The sequence below is a fragment of the Anser brachyrhynchus genome (genome assembly GCF_964034855.1).
Source record: "Anser brachyrhynchus genome assembly, chromosome: 1".
In the NCBI taxonomy this organism is placed as follows: Eukaryota; Metazoa; Chordata; class Aves; order Anseriformes; family Anatidae; genus Anser; species Anser brachyrhynchus.
In genome coordinates this window covers 78088118-78105126 of record NC_137694.1, presented here as the reverse complement: position 1 = coordinate 78105126, position 17009 = coordinate 78088118, and the positions used below count along the sequence as shown (strand labels likewise).

The 17009-nt window shown below is 52.9% G+C and overlaps 2 long non-coding RNA genes across 2 annotated transcripts in view; one reads left to right on the top strand and one right to left on the bottom strand.

Moving 5' to 3' along the window:
- The window catches only part of LOC308187507, a 109185-nt gene that overhangs the window by 15103 nt on the left and 77073 nt on the right, over positions 1-17009 (top strand). The window lies entirely within an intron of this gene.
- The window catches only part of LOC308187506, a 103959-nt gene that overhangs the window by 10140 nt on the left and 76810 nt on the right, over positions 1-17009 (bottom strand). Inside the window, exon 2 of the long non-coding RNA XR_013944744.1 lies at positions 4801-8822. This is a non-coding gene — a long non-coding RNA (uncharacterized lncRNA). The remainder of the gene's footprint in view (positions 1-4800; positions 8823-17009) is intronic.

The following is a 17009-nucleotide window of genomic DNA, read 5'->3' as shown; positions in this document are numbered from 1 at the left end:
CTTTGTAATAATCTTCTTTATAGTCATACCCATCATGATCGGAGGATTCGGCAACTGATTAGTCCCCCTCATAATCGGTGCCCCCGACATAGCATTCCCGCGAATAAACAACATAAGCTTTTGACTCCTCCCCCCATCATTCCTCCTCCTACTAGCCTCATCCACTGTAGAAGCTGGCGCCGGCACAGGCTGAACTGTCTACCCTCCCCTAGCAGGTAACCTTGCCCACGCCGGAGCTTCAGTAGACCTGGCTATCTTCTCACTCCACTTAGCCGGTATCTCCTCCATCCTTGGGGCCATCAACTTTATCACCACAGCCATCAACATAAAACCCCCCGCACTCTCACAATACCAAACCCCACTATTTGTCTGATCCGTACTAATTACCGCCATCCTACTCCTTCTATCACTCCCCGTACTCGCCGCCGGTATTACAATATTACTAACTGATTGAAACCTAAACACCACATTCTTCGACCCCGCTGGAGGAGGAGACCCAATCCTGTACCAACACCTATTCTGATTCTTCGGACACCCAGAAGTCTATATTCTGATCCTACCGGGGTTTGGAATCATCTCACACGTAGTCACGTACTACTCAGGCAAAAAGGAGCCCTTCGGCTACATGGGAATAGTCTGAGCCATACTATCCATCGGCTTCCTAGGATTCATCGTCTGAGCTCACCACATGTTTACAGTAGGAATAGACGTTGATACCCGAGCCTACTTTACATCAGCCACTATAATCATTGCCATCCCTACCGGAATCAAAGTATTTAGCTGACTAGCCACCCTGCACGGAGGAACAATCAAATGAGACCCCCCCAATACTATGAGCTCTAGGATTTATCTTCCTATTTACCATCGGAGGATTAACAGGAATCGTTCTTGCAAACTCTTCCCTAGACATCGCCCTGCACGACACGTACTACGTAGTTGCCCACTTCCACTACGTCCTATCCATAGGCGCCGTCTTTGCCATTCTAGCAGGATTTACTCACTGATTCCCACTACTCACTGGGTTTACCCTACACCAAACATGAGCAAAAGCCCACTTCGGGGTAATATTTACAGGAGTAAACCTAACGTTCTTCCCCCAGCACTTCCTAGGCCTAGCAGGAATACCCCGACGATACTCGGACTATCCCGACGCCTACACACTATGAAACACCATTTCCTCCATCGGCTCCCTAATCTCAATAGTAGCCGTAATCATACTAATATTCATCATCTGAGAAGCCTTTTCGGCCAAACGAAAAGTCCTACAACCAGAACTAACTACCACAAACGTTGAATGAATCCACGGCTGCCCTCCCCCATACCATACTTTCGAGGAACCGGCCTTCGTCCAAGTACAAGAAAGGAAGGAATCGAACCCTCACATGCTGGTTTCAAGCCAACTGCATTCACCGCTCATGCTTCTTTCTTATGAGACGTTAGTAAACCAATTACATAGCCTTGTCAAGACTAAATCACAGGTAAAAATCCTGTACATCTCATGTGGCCAACCACTCCCAACTAGGATTCCAAGACGCCTCATCACCCATCATAGAAGAACTCGTTGAATTCCACGACCACGCCCTAATCGTTGCCCTAGCTATCTGCAGCCTAGTTCTCTACCTTTTAGCCCACATACTAACAGAAAAACTCTCGTCCAATGCTGTAGACGCCCAAGAAGTAGAGCTGATCTGGACAATCCTACCTGCTATCGTCCTGGTACTCCTCGCCCTCCCATCCCTACAAATCCTCTACATAATGGACAAAATCGATGAACCAGACCTCACCCTAAAAGCCATCGGCCACCAATGATACTGAAGCTACGAATACACAGACCTCAAAGACTTATCCTTCGACTCCTACATAGTGCCCACCCCAGACTTACCCAACGGCCACTTCCGACTGCTAGAAGTTGACCACCGCGTAGTTATCCCAATAGAATCCCCCATCCGCGTGATCATTACTGCAGGAGACGTACTCCACTCCTGAGCAGTCCCAACGCTCGGAGTTAAAACAGACGCAATCCCAGGCCGACTAAACCAAACTTCATTCATTACCACCCGGCCTGGGATTTTTTACGGACAATGCTCAGAAATTTGCGGGGCTAATCACAGCTACATACCCATTGTAGTAGAATCAACCCCACTCCCACATTTCGAGGCCTGATCGTCCCTTCTATCATCATCCTAATCATTAAGAAGCTATGCAACAGCACTAGCCTTTTAAGCTAGCCAAAGAGGGACTTCCCCCTCCTTAATGATATGCCACAGCTTAACCCCGCACCATGATTTTCAATCATAATTATAACCTGATTAACCCTAGCACTCCTCATCCAACCAAAACTACTAGCCTTCACCACAACCAACCCCCCATCAAATAAGACCTCCCTCACTACCAAACCCACACCATGATCCTGACCATGAACCTAAGCTTCTTTGACCAATTTTCCAGCCCCAATCTATTCGGCATCCCCTTAATCCTACTATCCCTACTCTTCCCAGCCCTACTATTCCCGTCCCCAAACAACCGATGAATCAACAACCGCCTTTCTACTATCCAAACATGACTCCTTCACCTAATCACAAAACAACTAATAGTCCCACTCAACAAAAATGGCCACAAATGAGCCATAATATTTACATCCCTAATAATCATACTTCTTACAATCAACCTTCTAGGCCTCCTTCCATATACATTCACCCCAACCACCCAACTATCTATGAACATAGCCCTAGCCTTCCCACTATGGCTCGCCACACTACTAACAGGCCTACGAAACCAACCATCAGCCTCTTTAGCCCACCTATTACCCGAAGGTACCCCTACACCCCTAATCCCCGCACTAATCCTGATCGAAACAACCAGCCTACTAATCCGCCCCCTAGCCCTCGGAGTCCGCCTTACAGCCAACCTTACAGCAGGACACTTACTCATCCAACTCATCTCTACAGCCTCCATTGCATTAATACCCACCCTTCCTGCAGTATCCATCCTAACAATAATCATCCTACTACTCCTAACCATCCTAGAAGTAGCAGTAGCCATAATCCAGGCCTACGTCTTCGTGCTCCTTCTAAGCCTATACTTACAAGAAAACATCTAATGGCACACCAAGCACACTCATACCACATAGTTGACCCAAGCCCTTGACCAATCTTCGGGGCAGCCGCCGCCCTACTCACAACCTCAGGATTAATCATGTGATTCCACTACAACTCATCCATACTACTAACCCTAGGCCTCATCTCAATACTCCTAGTAATACTCCAATGATGACGAGACATTGTACGAGAAAGCACCTTCCAAGGCCATCACACTCCCACAGTCCAAAAAGGCCTACGATACGGCATAATCCTTTTCATCACATCCGAAGCATTCTTCTTCTTAGGGTTCTTCTGAGCGTTCTTCCACTCGAGCCTGGCCCCAACCCCAGAACTAGGAGGCCAATGACCCCCAACAGGAATTAAACCACTCAACCCGATAGAAGTCCCCCTACTAAACACAGCCATCCTACTAGCCTCAGGCGTTACCGTAACGTGAGCCCATCACAGCATCACAGAAGGAAACCGAAAACACGCCATCCACGCCCTAACCCTAACGATCCTCCTGGGATTCTACTTCACAGCCCTACAAGCAATAGAATACCACGAAGCCCCATTCTCAATCGCCGATAGCGTCTACGGATCTACCTTCTTCGTTGCCACTGGATTCCACGGACTCCACGTAATCATTGGATCCTCCTTCCTGACCGTCTGCCTCTTCCGACTGATCAAGTTCCACTTTACATCAGACCACCACTTCGGATTCGAGGCAGCAGCCTGATACTGACACTTCGTAGACGTCATCTGACTATTCCTCTACATAACCATCTACTGATGAGGATCTTGCTCTTCTAGTATATTAATTACAATTGACTTCCAATCTCTAGAATCTGGTATAAACCCAGAGGAGAGCAATGAACGCACTCATGTTCATATTCGCCCTATCATCAATCCTAAGCGCCGCCCTAACCGCATTAAACTTCTGACTCGCCCAAATAAACCCCGACTCAGAGAAACTCTCACCGTACGAATGTGGATTCGACCCACTTGGATCTGCTCGATTACCATTCTCAGTCCGATTCTTCCTCAGTAGCCATCCTGTTCGTCCTATTCGACCTAGAAATCGCCCTCCTACTCCCCCTGCCATGAGCCGTCCAACTCCAATCCCCCCTAATGACCCTCACCTGAACTGTAGTGATCCTCCTTCTCCTAACACTCGGACTGGCCTACGAGTGAATTCAAGGGGGCCTAGAATGAGCAGAATAACAGAAAGTTAGTCTAACCAAAAAGATAGCTGGTTTCGACCCAGCAGATTACAGCCAACCCTGTAACTTTCTTATGTCGCCCCTACATTTAAGCTTCTACTCAGCCTTCATTTTCAGCGGACTAGGACTAGCCTTCCACCGAACCCACCTAGTATCCGCCCTACTATGCCTTGAAAGCATAATATTATCGATATTCGTAGGCCTATCAATATGATCCATCGAAAACCAAGTCTCCTCATTCACCATGGTACCAATTCTCATGCTAACCTTCTCAGCGTGTGAGGCGGGCACAGGCCTGGCCATCCTAGTAGCCTCCACCCGCACACATGGCTCCGACCATCTACACAACCTAAACCTCCTGCAATGCTAAAAATCATCCTACCCACAATTATACTTCTTCCAACAGCCCTGCTGTCTCCACCAAAATTTCTATGGACTAACACCACCTTATACAGCCTCCTAATCGCTGCCCTAAGCCTACAGTGATTAATCCCAACCTACTACCCCTACAAATTTTTATCCAACTGAACAGGAATTGACCAAATCTCATCCCCCCTCCTAGTACTATCCTGCTGACTACTCCCACTCATAATCATAGCAAGCCAAAACCACCTGCAACAAGAACCCCTACAACGCAAACGAATCTTTATCTCAACCTTAGTCGCAGTCCAGCCATTCATCCTACTAGCCTTTTCCACCACAGAACTAGCACTATTTTACATCTCATTTGAAGCAACCCTCATTCCCACCCTAATCTTAATCACCCGATGGGGGAACCAACCAGAACGCCTAAGCGCTGGCATCTACCTGCTATTCTACACGCCAGTAAGCTCTCTACCCCTGCTAATCACAATCATACACCTATACGTGAAAATTGGCACCCTGCACCTGCCAACCCTACAACTAACCCACCCAACCCTATCCACCTCATGGACAGGAATACTATCAGGTCTAGCACTGCTCATAGCATTCATAGTAAAAGCCCCACTATACGGCCTACACCTCTGACTGCCAAAAGCCCACGTAGAAGCACCCATCGCAGGCTCAATACTCCTCGCCGCCCTACTACTAAAGCTAGGAGGATACGGAATTATACGAGTCACTCTATTTATGGGCCCACTGTCCAACCTCCTGCACTACCCCTTCCTAACCCTGGCCCTATGAGGCGCCCTAATGACTAGCTCAATCTGCCTACGACAGACAGACCTAAAATCACTAATCGCTTATTCATCCGTTAGCCACATAGGCCTAGTTATCGCCGCAGGAATAATCCAAACCCACTGATCATTCTCAGGGGCAATGATGCTAATAATTTCCCATGGACTAACTTCCTCCATACTATTCTGCCTAGCCAACACAAACTATGAACGTACGCACAGCCGAATTCTACTACTCACACGAGGCCTACAACCTCTCCTACCACTCATAGCTACCTGATGATTGCTGGCCAATCTAACAAACATAGCCTTACCCCCAACAACAAACCTCATAGCAGAGCTAACCATTATAATCACCTTATTCAACTGATCTGCCTTCACGATCATCCTAACAGGAATCGCAACCCTACTAACCGCCTCCTACACCTTATTCATACTACTAATGACCCAACGAGGCTCAATCCCCTCCCACATCACATCTATGCAAAACTCAACCACGCGAGAACACCTGCTCATAACACTCCACATTATCCCAATATTCCTCCTAATCCTCAAACCCGAACTGATCTCCGGAATCCCCTCATGCAAGTATAGTTTAAACCAAACATTAGACTGTGATTCTAAGAATAGAAGTTCAAACCTTCTTACCTGCCGAGGGGAGGGTTTAACCAACAAGAGCTGCTAACTCTTACATCTGAGCCTAAAACCTCAGCCCCCTTACTTTTAAAGGATAACAGCAATCCACTGGTCTTAGGAACCACCCATCTTGGTGCAAATCCAAGTAAAAGTAGTGAACCCCACACTACTAATCAACTCCCTCACACTACTCACGCTGACAATCCTCCTAACCCCAATCATCCTGCCATTTCTATTTAAAAACTTTAAAAACACCCCACAAGCCACCACCCGCGCTGTTAAAACCGCATTCCTAATTAGCCTAGCCCCTACAACCGCATTCATCTACTCGGGAGTAGAATCTGTCACCTGCCACTGGGAGTGAAAATTCATTATAAACTTTAAAATCCCCCTGAGCCTAAAAATAGACCAATACTCAATAACATTTCTTCCAATCGCCCTATTTGTAACATGATCAATCCTACAATTCGCCATATGATACATGGCCTCAGAGCCATACGTAACAAAATTTTTCACCTACCTACTGACATTCCTAGTCGCCATACTCCTCCTAACAACCGCAAACAACATATTCCTCCTATTCGTAGGCTGGGAAGGAGTACGAATCATGTCCTTCCTTCTCATCAGCTGATGACAAGGCCGAGCAGATGCCAACACCGCCGCCCTACGAGCCGTAATCTACAACCGAATCGGAGACATCGGACTGATCCTGAGCATAGCATGACTAGCTTCAACATTCAACACCTGAGAGATCCAACAAGCCGTACACCCCCACCAAACCCCAATCCTCCCCCTCATAGGATTAATCCTCGCAGCCGCAGGAAAATCCGCCCAATTTGGACTCCACCCATGACTGCCCGCAGCAATAGAAGGCCCCACCCCAGTATCAGCCCTACTGCACTCCAGTACCATAGTAGTAGCCGGAATCTTCCTGCTCATCCGCATGCACCCCCTGCTAGCCACCAACCAGACAGCCCTAACTGCCTACCTATGCCTAGGTGCTCTATCAACCCTATTCGCTGCCACATGCGCCCTAACCCAAAATGACATCAAAAAAATCATTGCTTTCTCAACATCCAGCCAACTAGGACTAATAATAGTCACTATCGGACTAAACCTCCCACAACTAGCCTTCCTACACATCTCAACCCATGCCTTCTTTAAAGCCATACTATTCCTATGCTCAGGGTCTATCATCCACAACCTAAACGGAGAACAAGATATCCGAAAGATAGGAGGCTTACAGAAAATACTCCCAGTCACTACTTCCCGCCTAACCATCGGAAACCTGGCGCTGATAGGAACCCCATTCCTAGCCGGATTCTACTCAAAAGACCTCATCATCGAAAGCTTAAACACATCATACCTAAATACTTGAGCCCTACTCCTAACCCTTATAGCCACAGCATTCACCGCAACCTACAGCATCCGCATAACCATCCTAGTCCAAGCTGGACAAACCCGAATCCCCCCAATAGTATCAATAAACGAAAACAACCCACTAATCACCGCCCCCCTAACCCGACTCGCCCTAGGCAGCATTACAGCAGGAATAATCATTACCTCTTTCATCACACCAACCAAAACCCCCCCAATAACCATACCCCTTATCACCAAAACTGCTGCCATCCTCATAGCAATCCTAGGAATCATCCTAGCCCTAGAACTATCGAACATAACACACACCCTCACTCACCCCAAACCAACCCCCCTCATAAACTTCTCCTCTGCATTAGGGTACTTCAACCCCCTAGTACACCGATTCTTCTCCAAAAACCTACTAGAAAAGGGACAAAACATTGCCCTACACTTGATCGACCTCTCCTGACTCAAAAAAATAGGGCCAGAGGGCCTTGCTGAACTACAAGTAGCCGCAAGCAAAGCCGCAACCTCAATACACACAGGGCTAATTAAGGCCTACCTAGGATCCTTCGCCCTCTCCATCCTGGTAATAATCCTAATAACACACAGACTCACTAATGGCCCCTAACATCCGCAAATCCCATCCCCTACTAAAAATAATCAACAACTCCCTAATCGACCTACCTGCCCCCTCCAACATCTCTGCCTGATGAAACTTCGGCTCCCTTCTAGCCATCTGCTTAGCCACACAAATCCTAACAGGCCTGCTACTAGCCATACACTACACCGCAGACACTTCACTCGCCTTCTCCTCAGTAGCTCACACATGCCGAGACGTCCAGTACGGATGGCTCATCCGCAACCTCCACGCCAATGGTGCTTCGCTCTTCTTTATCTGCATCTACTTACACATCGGACGAGGCCTCTACTACGGCTCCTACCTATACAAAGAAACCTGAAACACAGGAGTAATCCTCCTACTCACCCTAATAGCAACTGCCTTCGTAGGGTATGTCCTACCATGAGGACAAATGTCATTCTGAGGGGCCACCGTAATCACCAACCTATTCTCAGCCATCCCGTACATTGGGCAAACTCTAGTAGAATGAGCCTGAGGAGGATTCTCAGTAGACAATCCAACCTTAACCCGATTCTTCGCCATCCACTTCCTACTGCCCTTCCTAATTGCAGGAATCACCCTAGTCCACCTAACCTTCCTACACGAATCAGGATCAAATAACCCACTAGGAATCGTATCAGACTGCGACAAAATCCCATTCCACCCACACTTCTCCATGAAAGACAGCTTAGGGCTTAGCCTAATAATCACCCCTCTGATAGCACTAGCCCTATTTTCACCGAACCTCCTGGTTCTTGGAATCCTAGTTGGGAGTGGTTGGCCACATGAGATGTACAGGATTTTTACCTGTGATTTAGTCTTGACAAGGCTATGTAATTGGTTTACTAACGTCTCATAAGAAAGAAGCATGAGCGGTTAATGCAGTTGGCTTGAAACCCATCCCCAGTGGTGCCAGTGCGCTCTCTGGAGTCACAGCACTGCATCCCCAGTGGTGCCAGTGCAGTCTCTGGACTCACTAAACTGCATCCCCAGTGGTGCCAGTGCACTCTGTGGACTCACTGTAGTGCATCCCCAGTGGTGCCAGTGCTCTCTCTGGACTCACTGTACTGCATCCACAGTGGTGCCAGTGCACACGCTGGACTCACTGCAGTGCATCCACAGTGGTGCCAGTGCACTCTCTGGACTCACTGCAGTGCATCCCCAGTGGTGCCAGTGCAGTCTCTGGACTCACTGCAGTGCATCGCCAGTGGTGCCAGTGCACTCTCTCGAGTCACTGAAGTGCATCCCCAGTGGTGTCAGTGCACTCACTGGACTGACTGCACTGCATCCCCAGTGGTGCCAGTGCGCTCTCCGGAGTCACAGCACTGCATCCCCAGTGGTGCCAGTGCACTCACTGGACTCACTACAGTGAATCCCCGGTGGTGCCAGTGCACTCTCTGCACTCACTGCACAGCATCCCCAGTGGTGCCAGTGCACTCTCTGGACTCACTGCACTGCATCCCCAGTGGTGCCAGTGCACTCTCTGGACTCACTGAACTGCATCCCCAGTGGTGCCAGTGCACTCTCTGGACTCACTGCACTGCATCCCCAGTGGTGTCAGTGCACTCTCTGGACTCACTGAAGTGCATCCCCAGTGGTGCCAGTGCACTCTCTGGACTCACTGCAGTGCATCCCCAGTGGTGCCAGTGCACTCTCTGGACTCACTGCACTGCATCCCCAGTGGTGATGGTACAATCTCTGGACTCACTGTAGTGCATCCCCAGTGGTGATGGTACAATCTCTGGACTCACTGTAGTGCATCCCCAGTGGTGCCAGTGCACTCTCTGGACTCACTGCACTGCATCCCCGGTGGTGCCAGTGCACTCTCTGGAGTCACAGCACTGCATCCCCAGTGGTGCCAGTGCACTCTCTGGACTCACTGCACTGCATCCCCAGTGGTGCCAGTGCACTCTCTGGACTCACTGAAGTGCATCCCCAGTGGTGCCAGTGCACTCTCTGGACTAACTGAAGTGCATTCTCAGTGGTGCCAGTGCACTCTCTGGACTCACTGCAGTGCATCCCCAGTGGTGCCAGTACACTCACTGGACTCACTGCACTGCATCCCCAGTGGTGCCAGTGCACTCTCTGCACTCACTAAACTGCATCACCAGTGGTGCCTCTGCACTCTCTGGACTCACTGCACTGCTTCCCCAGTGGTGCCAGTGCACTCACTGGACTCACTGCAGTGCATCCCCACTGGTGCCAGTGCACTCTCTGGGCTCACTACAGTGCATCCCGAGTGGTGCCAGTGCACTCTCTGGACTCACTGCACTGCATCCCCAGTGGTGCCTGTGCGCTCTCTGGAGTCACAGCACTGCATCCCCAGTGGTGCCAGTGCAATCTCTGGACTCACTGCACTGCATCCCCAGTGGTGCCAGTGCACTCTCTGGACTCACTGAAGTGCATTCTCAGTGGTGCCAGTGCACTCTCTGGACTCACTGCACTGCATCTCCAGTGGTGCCAGTGCACTCTCTGGACTCACTGAAGTGCATCCCCAGTGGTGCCAGTGCACTCTCTGGACTCACTGCACTGCATCCCCAGTGGTGCCAGTGCACTCTCTGGACTCACTGCACTGCATCCCTAGTGGTGCCACTGCACTCTCTGGACTCACTGCACTGCTTCCCCAGTGGTGCCAGTGCACTCTCTGGACTCACTGCACTGCATCCCCAGTGGTGCCAGTGCACTCACTGGACTCACTGCAGTGCATCCCCACTGGTGCCAGTGCACTCTCTGGACTCACTGCACTGCATCCCCAGTGGTGCCAGTGCACTCTCTGGACTCACTGCACTGCATCCCCAGTGGTTCCAGCGCACTCTCTGGACTCACTGCACTGCATCCCCAGTGGTGCTAGTGCACTCTGTGGACTCACTGCAGTGCATCCCCAGTGGTGCCAGTGCACTCTCTGGACTCACTGAAGTGCATTCTCAGTGGTGCCAGTGCACTCTCTGGACTCACTTCAGTGCATCCCCAGTGGTGCCAGTACACTCTCTGGACTCACTGCAGTGCATCCCCATTGGTGCCAGTGCACTCTCTGGACTCACTGCAGTGCATCCCCAGTGGAGCCAGTGCACTCTCTGGGCTCACTACAGTGCATCCCGAGTGGTGCCAGTGCACTCTCTGGACTCACTGCACTGCATCCCCAGTGGTGCCTGTGCGCTCTCTGGAGTCACAGCACTGCATCCCCAGTGGTGCCAGTGCAATCTCTGGACTCACTGCACTGCATCCCCAGTGGTGCCAGTGCACTCTCTGGACTCACTGAAGTGCATTCTCAGTGGTGCCAGTGCACTCTCTGGACTCACTGCACTGCATCCCCAGTGGTGCCAGTGCACTCTCTGGACTCACTGAAGTGCATCCCCAGTGGTGCCAGTGCACTCTCTGGACTCACTGCACTGCATCCCCAGTGCTGCCAGTGCACTCTCTGGACTCACTGCACTGCATCCCTAGTGGTGCCACTGCACTCTCTGGACTCACTGCACTGCTTCCCCAGTGGTGCCAGTGCACTCTCTGGACTCACTGCACTGCATCCCCAGTGGTGCCAGTGCACTCACTGGACTCACTGCAGTGCATCCCCACTGGTGCCAGTGCACTCTCTGGACTCACTGCACTGCATCCCCAGTGGTGCCAGTGCACTCTCTGGACTCACTGCACTGCATCCCCAGTGGTTCCAGCGCACTCTCTGGACTCACTGCACTGCATCCCCAGTGGTGCTAGTGCACTCTGTGGACTCACTGCAGTGCATCCCCAGTGGTGCCAGTGCACTCTCTGGACTCATTGAAGTGCATTCTCAGTGGTGCCAGTGCACTCTCTGGACTCACTGCAGTGCATCCCCAGTGGTGCCAGTACACTCACTAGACTCACTGCACTGCATCCCCAGTGGTGCCAGTGCACTCTCTGGACTCACTAAACTGCATCCCCAGTGGTGCCACTGCACTCTCTGGACTCACTGCACTGCTTCCCCAGTGGTGCCAGTGCACTCACTGGACTCACTGCAGTGCATCCCCACTGGTGCCAGTGCACTCTCTGGGCTCACTACAGTGCATCCCGAGTGGTGCCAGTGCACTCTCTGGACTCACTGCACTGCATCCCCAGTGGTGCCTGTGCGCTCTCTGGAGTCACAGCACTGCATCCCCAGTGGTGCCAGTGCAATCTCTGGACTCACTGCACTGCATCCCCAGTGGTGCCAGTGCACTCTCTGGACTCACTGAAGTGCATTCTCAGTGGTGCCAGTGCACTCTCTGGACTCACTGCACTGCATCCCCAGTGGTGCCAGTGCACTCTCTGGACTCACTGAAGTGCATCCCCAGTGGTGCCAGTGCACTCTCTGGACTCACTGCACTGCATCCCCAGTGCTGCCAGTGCACTCTCTGGACTCACTGCACTGCATCCCTAGTGGTGCCACTGCACTCTCTGGACTCACTGCACTGCTTCCCCAGTGGTGCCAGTGCACTCTCTGGACTCACTGCACTGCATCCCCAGTGGTGCCAGTGCACTCACTGGACTCACTGCAGTGCATCCCCAGTGGTGCCAGTGCACTCTCTGGACTCACTGCACTGCATCCCCAGTGGTGCCAGCGCACTCTCTGGACTCACTGCACTGCATCCCCAGTGGTGCTAGTGCACTCTGTGGACTCACTGCAGTGCATCCCCAGTGGTGCCAGTGCACTCTCTGGACTCACTGAAGTGCATTCTCAGTGGTGCCAGTGCACTCTCTGGACTCACTTCAGTGCATCCCCAGTGGTGCCAGTACACTCTCTGGATTCACTGCAGTGCATCCCCAGTGGTGCCAGTGCACTCTCTGGACTCACTGCAGTGCATCCCCAGTGGAGCCAGTGCACTCTCTGGACTCACTGCACTGCATCCCCAGTGCTGCCAGTGCACTCTCTTGAGTCACTGCACTGCATCCCCTGTGGTGCAAGAGCACTCTCTGGACTCACAGCAGTGCATCACCCGTGGTGCCAGTGCACTCTCTGGACTCACTGCACTGCATCACCAGTGGTGCCAGTGCACTCTCTGGACTCACTGCACTGCATCTCCAGTAGTGCTAGTGCACTGTGTGGACTCACTGTACTGCATCCCCAGTGGTGCCAGTGCAATCTCTGGACTCACTGCAGTGCATCCCCAGTGGTGCCAGTGCACTCTCAGGACTCACTGCACTGCATCCCCAGTGGTGCCAGTGCACTCACTGGATTCACTGCACTGCATCCCCAGTGGTGCCAGTGCACTCTCTGGACTCACTGCACTGCATCCCCAGTGGTGACAGTGCAGTCTCTGGAGTAACTGCAGTGCATACCCACTGGTGCCAAAGCACTCTCTGGACTCTCTGCAGTGCATCCCCAGTGGTGCCACTGCACTCTCTGGACTCACTGCAGTGCATCCCCAGTGGTGCCAGTGCACTCTCTGGACTCATTGAAGTGCATTCTCAGTGTTGCCAGTGCACTCTCTGGACTCACTGCAGTGCATCCCCAGTGGTGCCAGTACACTCACTGGACTCACTGCACTGCATCCCCAGTGGTGCCAGTGCACTCTCTGGACTCACTAAACTGCATCCCCAGTGGTGCCACTGCACTCTCTGGACTCACTGCACTGCTTCCCCAGTGGTGCCAGTGCACTCACTGGACTCACTGCAGTGCATCCCCACTGGTGCCAGTGCACTCTCTGGACTCACTGCACTGCATCCCCGGTGGTGCCAGTGCAGTCTCTGGAGTAACTGCACTGCATCCCCACTGGTGCCAAAGCACTCTCTGGACTCCCAGCACCGCATCCCCAGTGGTGCCAGTGCAATCTCTGGACTCACTTCAGTGCATCCCCAGTGGTGCCAGTACACTCTCTGGACTCACTGCAGTGCATCCCCAGTGGTGCCAGTGCACTCTCTGGACTCACTGCAGTGCATCCCCAGTGGAGCCAGTACACTCTCTGGACTCACTGCAGTGCATCCCCAGTGGTGCCACTGCACTCTCTGGACTCACTGAAGTGCATCCCCAGTTGTGCCAGTGCACTCTCTGGACTCAATGCACTGCATCCCCAGTGGTGCCAGTGCACTATCTGAACTCACTGCACTGCATCCCCAGTGGTGCCAGTGCAATCTCTGGACTCACTGTAGTGCATCCCCAGTGGTGCCAGTGCACTCTCTGGACTCACTGCAGTGCATCCCCAGTGGTGCCAGTGCACTCTCTGGACTCACTGTACTGCATCACCAGTGGTGCCAGTGCACTCACTGGACTCACTGCAGTGCATTCCCAGTGGTGCCAGTGCACTCTTTGGACTCACTGCACTGCAGCCCCATTGGTGCCAGTGCACTCTCTGGACTCACTGCACTGCATCACAGGTGGTGCCAGTGCACTCTCTGGACTCACTGCACTGCATCCCCAGTGGTGCCAGTGCACTCTCTGGACTCACTGCACTGCATCCCCAGTGGTGCCAGTGCACTCTCTGGACTCACTTCTCTGCATTCCCAGTGGTGCCAGTGAAGTCTCTGGACTCACTGCACTGCATCCACAGTGGTGCCAGTGCAATCTCTGGACTCACTGCAGTGCATCACCAGTGGTGCCAGTGCACTCTCTGGACTCACTGCAGTGCATCCCCAGTGGTGCTAGTGCACTCTGTGGACTCACTGCAGTGCATCCCCAGTGGTGCCAGTGCACTCTCTGGACTCACTGCACTGCATCCCCAGTGGTGCAAGTGCACTCTCTCGAGTCACTGCACTACATCCCGAGTGGTGCCAGTGCACTCACTGGACTCACTGTACTGCATCATCTGTGGTGCCAGTGCACTCTCTGGACTCACTGCAATGCATCCCCAGTGGTGCCAGTGCACTCTCTGGACTCACTGCACTGCATCCCCAGTGGTGCCAGTGCACTCTCTGGACTCACTGCACTGTATCCCCAGTGGTGCCAGTGCACTCACTGGATTCACTGCAGTGCATCCCCAGTGGTGCCAGTGCACTCTCTGGACTCACTGCACTGCATCCCCAGTGGTGCCAGTGCACTCTCTGGACTCACTGCACTGCATCCCCAGTGGTGACAGTGCACTCTCTGGACTCACTGCAGTGCATCCCCAGTGGTGACAGTGCACTCTCTGGACTCACTGCAGTGCATCCCCAGTGGTGCCAGTGCACTCTCTGGACTCACTGCACTGCATCCCCAGTGGTGCCAGTGCAGTCTCTGGAATAACTGCAGTGCATCCCCAGTGGTGCCAAAGCACTCTCTGGACTCCCGGCACCGCATCCCCAGTGGTGCCAGTGCTCTCTCTGGACTCACTGCACTGCATCCCCAGTGGTGCCAGTGCACTCTCTGGAGTCACAGCACTGCATCCCCAGTGGTGCCAGTGCACTCTCTGGACTCACTGCAGTGCATCCCCATTGGTGCCAGTGCACTCTCTGGACTCACTGAAGTGCATTCTCAGTGGTGCCAGTGCACTCTCTGGACTCACTGCCCTGCATCCCCAGTGGTGCCAGTGCACTCTCTGGACTCACTGCACTGTATCCCCAGTGGTGCCAGTGCACTCACTGGATTCACTGCAGTGCATCCCCAGTGGTGCCAGTGCACTCTCTGGACTCACTGCACTGCATCCCCAGTGGTGCCAGTGCACTCTCTGGACTCACTGCACTGCATCCCCAGTGGTGACAGTGCACTCTCTGGACTCACTGCAGTGCATCCCCAGTGGTGACAGTGCACTCTCTGGACTCACTGCAGTGCATCCCCAGTGGTGCCAGTGCACTCTCTGGACTCACTGCACTGCATCCCCAGTGGTGCCAGTGCAGTCTCTGGAATAACTGCAGTGCATCCCCAGTGGTGCCAAAGCACTCTCTGGACTCCCGGCACCGCATCCCCAGTGGTGCCAGTGCTCTCTCTGGACTCACTGCACTGCATCCCCAGTGGTGCCAGTGCACTCTCTGGAGTCACAGCACTGCATCCCCAGTGGTGCCAGTGCACTCTCTGGACTCACTGCAGTGCATCCCCATTGGTGCCAGTGCACTCTCTGGACTCACTGAAGTGCATTCTCAGTGGTGCCAGTGCACTCTCTGGACTCACTGCCCTGCATCCCCAGTGGTGCCAGTGCACTCTCTGGACTCACTGAACTGCATCCCCAGTGGTGCCAGTGCACTCTCTGGACTCACTGCACTGCATCCCCAGTGGTGCCAGTGCACTCTCTGGACTCACTGCACTGCATCCCTAGTGGTGCCACTGCACTCTCTGGACTCACTGCAGTGCATCCCCAGTGGTGCCAGTGCACTCTCTGGACTCACTGCACTGCATCCCCAGTGGTGCCAGTGCACTCACTGGACTCACTGCAGTGCATCCCCACTGGTGCCAGTGCACTCTCTGGACTCACTGCACTGCATCCCCAGTGGTGCCAGTGCACTCTCTGGACTCACTGCACTGCATCCCCAGTGCTTCCAGCGCACTCTCTGGACTCACTGCACTGCATCCCCAGTGGTGCTCGTGCACTCTGTGGACTCACTGCAGTGCATCCCCAGTGGTGCCAGTGCACTCTCTGGACTCACTGAAGTGCATTCTCAGTGGTGCCAGTGCACTCTCTGGACTCACTTCAGTGCATCCCCAGTGGTGCCAGTACACTCTCTGGACTCACTGCAGTGCATCCCCAGTGGTGCCAGTGCACTCTCTGGACTCACTGCAGTGCATCCCCAGTGGAGCCAGTGCACTCTCTGGACTCACTGCAGTGCATCCCCAGTGGTTCCATTGCACTCTCTGGACTCACTGCACTGCATCTCCAGTGGTGCCAGTGCACTCTCTGGACTCACTGCACTGCATCCCCAGTGCTGCCAGTGCACTCTCTTGAGTCACTGCACTGCATCCCCTGTGGTGCAAGAGCACTCTCCGGACTCACAGCAGTGCATCACCAGTGGTGCCAGTGCACTCTCTGGACTCACTGCACTGCATCCCCAGTGGTGCCAGTGCACTCTCTGGACTCAC